Raw genomic sequence first — 7,226 nt, 5'->3', positions numbered from 1 at the left:
AGAGCAGGGCCCATCAAGGGGGTTGGGGCTTTGTACTCTGTCACACACAGAGCAGGGCCGATCAGTGGGTTGAGGAGCTCCCCCCTGTCACGCAGAGAGCAGGGCCCATCCGGGGGTTGGAGAGCTCCTCCCTGTCACGCAGAGAGCAGGGCCCATCAGGGGGTTGGGGAGCTCCCCCCTGTCACGCACAGAGCAGGGCCAATCAGGGGGTTGGGGCGCCGCCACTGTCACACTCAGGGCAGGGCTGATGGGGAGGTTATGGCTCTACCCCATCACACACAGAGCAGGGCCCGTGGGGTGGGGGGGTTGGGGCGCCGCACCCTGTCACACACAGAGCCGCAGGGGGATCAGGGGTTTTGGGTGCTGCCCCTTGTCACGCTGATCCCGGTGCTGGGAGGCTTATTACCCTTTTACTATATAGGGTAGAGGCCTGGTGCATGGGTTGGGGCTGACTGGTTTGCCCTGAAGGGGGTTCTGGATCAGGGTGGGGCTCCCCACTGAGGTGCCTGGCCAGCCTGGGTGAGGGGATGATGGCTGTTTACAGCTGGTCACACACCCTTCAGGGTGGCGGTCCCCACTGGGGTGCCTGGCCAGTCTGGGTGAGGGGCTGAGGGCTGTTTTCAGGCTGGCGGGTGACAGAAGCTCCCAACCGCTCCTTTTTTCCTTTTATTTTTTCTTTTTTTATTCTGGGCCAGCTTTAGCTCTGAGGCTTGGCTCCGCTCTTAGGCCTCCACTGCTGAAAGTAGGTTTCTGGCCTTTGTTTACAATGTTGCGATTCTGCTGGCTGAAGCCTGGGACTAAAGATGTTTTCTGGGGTTTTGTTTAGCTTCTATTTGTTACTATGTTTCTTAAACTGCAGGCTCAGAGGCCTGCAGCGGCAGGCGGAAACGCTGGAGTCCTCCGTCACTGAAGCAAGCAAGCCTCATGTTAGCTTCAAGCTGCCTGGCTGCCGGTCGCCATCTTGGCTGACAGTTAATTTGCATATCTCTCTGATTAGCCAATGGGAAGGGTAGCGGTCGTACGCCAATTACCATGTTTCTCTTTTATTAGTGTAGATGATAGTCATCCAGGCTGCTTTGCATTTGTGATTTATTTATTCACACGCACACACACACACACTCACCCTCACGACTACTACTACCCAGATTGAGTTTTAGAAGGATGCCAGCACTGTAGAATGGTCTGTGTCTGAGTTAGCTACTAACCACCTGCAAGAGAAGCCATTAGTTTTACCTCTGTCACTCTTCATTTTGCCTTCTTGAACTTCATGTAAATGGAATCGACCAATACTCATTCCTTTGTAGAACACTTTCAATTGAATAATGCAGAAAATTATCTAATCACTTCACGTTACAAAGAAATCACCTTTGGTTTTAAAAACAGTAATGAATTTTCTTAGCCTGTTTAGAAAACTTTGTGTTCATAAAAGTTAAGGGTAAGTACATAGCTAGTATGTTAATTCAATCTTACATATTTCAAATGCACATAAAATTATCTGTACACAAATACACACTCTTAGATGGTCTGTGATTTCTCTTTATGTTTGCTCATGTGCATAAAATCTGTTGTTACAAAAAAATTTTAATTTTGTGTTGTTATTTTGGGAGATTGGGTTTATGGCAGTGGCAGTCGTCCTTTTTTGGTGGAAAAGGGGGATATGATCTGATAGGACTTTTTTTTTTTTTTTTTTTAAATAGGATCTGTCAGTGCTTGTGAGGAATCTCTTGAAATAGGTAGGAAAACCTTTAGTGCCATTCTGATACACATAGTTTGGGAAGTTGACAGACGAGCTCTCTTCCTGAGAATTATAAAAACAAATCTGGGAGGACTGACCAGTTACTTTGGTTGCCTTGATAAGAAATTAAACATTTCAAAACAAGCGATACCTAGAGATTATGTCATTAAGGCAGAAGCACTAAGACTCGAACTGATAAAGGTTGCAGGAACCATTTACACATAATAGGAGTCTGACCCTATTATAAGCTATGTATATTTTTATATTTTTAATATAAAAATAAAACTTTATTCTGCCCCATCAAAAGCTCCAGCTGCTAAAGCAAAACCAAACCAAAGAAAAAAGAGATTCCAGGGCCCCAGAGTAAGTAGCCCACACCCACTTCCCTCTAATCCTGGCTGGACAGTGCTGAGTGAAAGGGAGGGCTGGAGTCTAAAGGTCTTGGTTTAGGCTTAGATGTGGAATCAGAGAACATGAGGCCTCATTATGGTCACTAACCCTCCCACCCCCATAAGGGGCGCCATGGGGCACAGAAGCTGCAGGGTGGGGGAGTGGAGTAAAGTGACACTGAGAAGCCAGGTCATCTGTGAAGAGCTGTCTGCTGGAGAGCATGCCCTCGGTCCTGGAGCTGTGCTTCCTCCTCGTGCCTTTTAAGGGCCTGCAGCCCTGATTGCTGCAGGAAGGCCTGGGCAGCCTCTGGCCGGTAGAGGAACAGCAGTTGCAGCAGCTCCAAACTCTGGTCCACTACTTCAGTGTCAGAGAAGGCCAATGTGTCCAGCAAGGAGGGCAGCAGGGGCCCTGGCCACAGATGCTGGCAATAAGCAGGACCCTTCTCTGCAACGTTGCACAGAACTGTGAGCACCAATACGCTCACCGCATTGGATACTGGCAACAACTGCAAGAGAGGCTTGATCAGATCCAGGGAGAGCAAGGAGGTACAGGTGCTAGGGCTGTTTGCAGTGAGGTTATTAAGAAGCCAGAGGCCCTCGGGAAGCAGGCTGGGGTGTTTCTGGAGGAGGAACTGCAGAAGGATAAATACGGATGCCACGACACGCTCATCTCTGAGCTGCACCTGTCCTCCCCCAGCTTCCACCGCTTCCTCTGTTAGCAAGTTGCTTAGACACCGAAGCACAGGTGTCATTCTTTTGCTGTAAGTGTAAAATGTATTTTTAATAGCAACATGTGGTAATTTGCTCTGTATTTTAGTCCAAAGGGTGTATCTCTAATTGTTTGGCTTTTGGCAAACCAATTTAATGCCACATGTGAATGGAATACTGGACATACCTTTCTCTGTAGCTGAAGGTTAGGTTGATACAAGGAAACACAAAAAATATCAGTCTTTGTGCATATGTAGTTTTGTTTTTTTTAGCTTGTGTCCTTTGTACATATTCACAGAGGTATTTGTTGCAATATCTACAAATCATGTAAATGAACACTTCTTAGGGCATCTACTAGATACGAAAGACCATTAAATAATTTTGGACAGTGAATAGATTATAGGAAAAATATTTCTCTGGGAAAAACAGGAAGGATTTTCTGTTTTGTTGGACTCGGTGGGAGACATGAAAATAGATCTGTTGCAGCAGCAGATACTTGAAGGGGGATAGATTCGGATAGGTGAGTAATAGGAATTCAGGGAGCCCCATTCATTCTATTCTATTCTCTTAAAATTCTTATCGTCTAACATTGTCCTCTTCAATTATAAGCAACATTTATTTTCAATCTTGATTTTGAAATGCTAATACTTTCACTATACATTTAGTAAAAATATAATGTTTCCTTATAGATGATTTGATTGTCAAAGTAATTTCTTCTCCCCATTTTGGTGGAAATACTCAAAAATCTCCTCTATAACCCAGGCTATCTTTCTGCACTGTCAGTGCTGTGGTGACACATGTAGTGATGCAGATTTGGGCTCCCAGTGCTGTGGTCGGAGTCACAGTGAAGATAGGGATGTGGGTTTCAGACATCCTGCATCTTAGAGGTAAGGGAGGACGCTAAACAGATTATAGATATGGTGCCGATTCACATTTTTAGTTTTTAATTGACTAGCCCCCTAATTGAAAGGAAAAGCCCTCCAGAACTCTCTTGTCTTCAGTGGGTTTGGATCTCCATTCTGTAATTTTCTGAGGTAGAAATATTTATGTACCCAGCTTATGCGACAACTGGCCTGGCTCTGCCTCCGTTTGCCCATCTGTAAGTGGGGATGCTGTTCCCCATGTGGGAGGATTAAAAGTGCAACTTTTGCTTTTAAGATGCCAGCACAGTTCCTGGCTCCACATTAGTTGATATTTCTATTATTTTTATGATAAAGAAACTCTGTTGTATTAATGAATGGATTCCAGTCAGATAGACTTTATTCAATCCCTGCTGTATCATATGCCTGCTTCATGGGGTCTTAGCCAGCTGATTTAACTCACTTTATTCAGTTTCCTCAATTGCAAAATAAAAATCCCGATATTTACCATTCAGAGTTGGGAGGAAAAAGATAACATATTTAAAGTGCATAATAGCATGGGTCTTGGCATGTAATAGTATTCAGCACATGGTAGCGTTGCTGTTATTATGGTTGTTAATGATCATTTTTGTTACTATTTGACATCTCTTTATATAGCAAAATTTTTTGGTGCCATTTTTATAGCCCAGCTATTATCATCTCTCCCTGGGTATTGTAATAACCTCATGTTGGTTGGTATAGGACAGTGATGGCGAACCTTTTGAGCTCGGCGTGTCAGCATTTTGAAAAACCCTAACTTAACTCTGGTGCCGTGTCACATATAGAATTTTTTTGATATTTGCAGCCATAGTAAAACAAAGATTTATATTTTTGATATTTATTTTATACATTTAAATGCCATTTAACAAAGAAAAATAACCAAAAAAATGAGTTCGCGTGTCAGAGGCGTCATAGGTTCGCCATCACTGGTATAGGACCTGCATGACCTGGCCTTTGCCTACCTTCCCATTTTCCCCAATTGATCCCAAAATTCTTTCTATGATTCACCCACCACAGATGTTATTTATTTCACAAATATGTTATGCTACTTCCCTGCGCAGGGCCTTTGCATCTGCTGTTTTTCGTCCTTGGAGCAGTCCTGAACTCTTTTCACCTCCCTTTCTATCTCTTCACTTTCCTTCTAATCCTCTGATTAAATGTCCTCATGGAACCCTTATACTGTACTTGAACTTTGTTTTGTACTTTATTATTTAAGTCACTTGTAATTTTACAGTTTTTCTGTGTGTGCTCACTTAATGAATTCTAAGCCCCACTCCTAGCTGTAGGTTCTGATAGAGCAGAGATTATGTCATATTTGGATTTCCATGGTATCTTCATTTGATTCCCTATCATACTTATTTGTTGTGGGAGGGAGTCAATAAATGGATGAATGACTGGGATGGTAGCAGAAAATATCTGAGCAACATTTGAGGAGGTTGTTGGGTGTGAGGGTCACCCCTGGGAGAATGCATAAGGAGACAGATTAGCGAATGGTCTGGCACTTAGCGGAGGAAGAGTGGTGTGTATATGCAGGAGGAAAACTGTGCGCATGAAGAAACGCAGGGAGGAAGAAAAAGGGTTATTAGCAGGAAATCGCTGTGGAGTGCTGGAAAGAGGGAATGACTGAGAAGTGACTTGATAGAGAATTGTTTCTGTATGTTCTGTGCTGTACTTTTTCAGATATACGCATTTGTCACTGGTGCTTTTTCTTTTTTTGAGTCTAATTTACAATACTGTGTTTTCCCTCCTAGGGTCCCGTGTCATGTATTTACACAGATAAGCTTATGTACCAGAGAGAGCAAAGAGCAACCGCAGTTTCACCTTAATCTTCCGTCCTAGGACAAACCTCCCTCCCCTTTCTCAGTTTCTTTCACTTTCCTGCTATTTCTTCTGTCAAAACTACACTTTTATGTTTTCGTGGTTCTCTGCTCTACCACGATTTCAGTCTCCTCACAAAGCCCTGCACCATTTCTCACTGTTTAAAGCGTCAGCACCGCCCTCTCCTCTCAGTTGTTCAGGCACTTAAATGAAAGGGAGGTTTTCCAGGGAGGAGGCGGCTGCAGGGACCACCGTCAGGTCTCAGGGCTGAGGAACCACTGCATGTCTGTACAGCTAGTGCTTCTCTTTTTCAGTCTCTCACCTGCTTTTTAGCATTACGTTAGATACAGCTATAGTTCACATAATATAAGATTTACCATTTTAAAGTGGTTTTTCATATATTCTCTATCTTGTGCAACTATCACCACAAATTTCAGAACATTTCCTTCTTCCCCCCCAAAGAAGCCTATTAGCAGTTAGTCTCAATTCCCCTTTCTCCCTGCCCCTCGGCAACCATTAATCCACTTCGTCTTCATGGATTTGCTTACTAGATACGAGTAGTTCATATAAGCAGCATCGTGTACTGTGGCCTTTTGTCTGGCTGCTTTCAGATCATGGTTTCAAGGCTCACCCTTGTTGTGTGACCTATCAGTACTTCATTCCTTTTTAATGGCCAAGTAATATTCCATTGTGTAGACAGACATTTTGTTTATTCATTTCTCAGTTGATGGTCCTTTGAGTTGTTTCCACTTTTTGGCTTTTATGAAAAATGTTGCCAATATTTTCGTACAAGTTTTTGTATGAACATGTTTTCTGATCTCTTGGGGATATACCTAGTACAATTGTTGGGATATATGGTAGCTCTAATGTTCAACCTTTTGAGGGATTTTCAGGCTGTTTTCCATAGCAGCTGTGCCATTTTACATACCCACCAGCAGCAGACTAGGTCCAGTCCTCAGTTTCTCCATATTCTTGACAACATTTGCTATGTTCAGTCTTTTTCTTATAGCCATTCTAATGTATTCAAAGTGGTTCTTTTTTTTTTTAATATATTTTTTATTGATTAAGAAATTACATATGTGTCCTTGTCCCCACGTTACCCTCTACCCCCTCCCCCCCGCTCTTGCCCTCCCCCCCCGTTGTCCGTGTCCATTGGTTAGGCCTATATGCCTGCATGTAAGTCCTTTGGTTGCTCTTTCCCCTTTACCCCCACCCTCCTCTACCCTCCCTCCAAAGCCCCACAGTCCAATCAATGCCTCTCCATCTCTGGATCAGTCCTTGTTCATCAGTTTATGTTGTTCCTTATATTCCACAAATGAGTGAGTTCATGTGGTATTTATTGTTCCATCCATGGCGTGGCAAATGGTGAGAGTTCCTTTTTCTTCTTCCTCTTCTTAAAGAATTCCTTTCAGCATTTCATATAATGCTGGTTTGGTGGTGATGAACTCCTTTAGATTTTTCTTGTCTGTGAAGCTCTTTATCTGACCTTAAATTCTAAATGATAGCTTTGCTTGGTAGAGTAATCTTGGTTGTAGGTCTTTGCTATTCATCACTTTGAATATGTCTTGCCACTCCCTTCTGGCCTGCCTAGTTTCTGTTGAGAAATCAGCTGACAGTCGTATGGGTACTCCCTTGTAGGTAACTGACTGTTTTTCTCTTGCTTTGTCTTTTGCCCTT

General features: G+C 43.4%; 1 pseudogene; it reads right to left on the bottom strand.

Moving 5' to 3' along the window:
• Nucleotides 1–2,054: 2,054 nt before the first annotated feature.
• LOC102754651 lies at nucleotides 2,055–2,876 on the bottom strand (annotated as a pseudogene).
• Between the last annotated feature and the right edge of the window lie 4,350 nt (nucleotides 2,877–7,226).

The sequence above is a fragment of the Myotis davidii genome, unplaced genomic scaffold (assembly GCF_000327345.1).
Source record: "Myotis davidii unplaced genomic scaffold, ASM32734v1 scaffold821, whole genome shotgun sequence".
Taxonomy (NCBI): domain Eukaryota; kingdom Metazoa; phylum Chordata; class Mammalia; order Chiroptera; family Vespertilionidae; genus Myotis; species Myotis davidii.
Note: the sequence above shows the minus strand (reverse complement) of the source record. Positions and strands in the feature narration are given on the sequence as shown.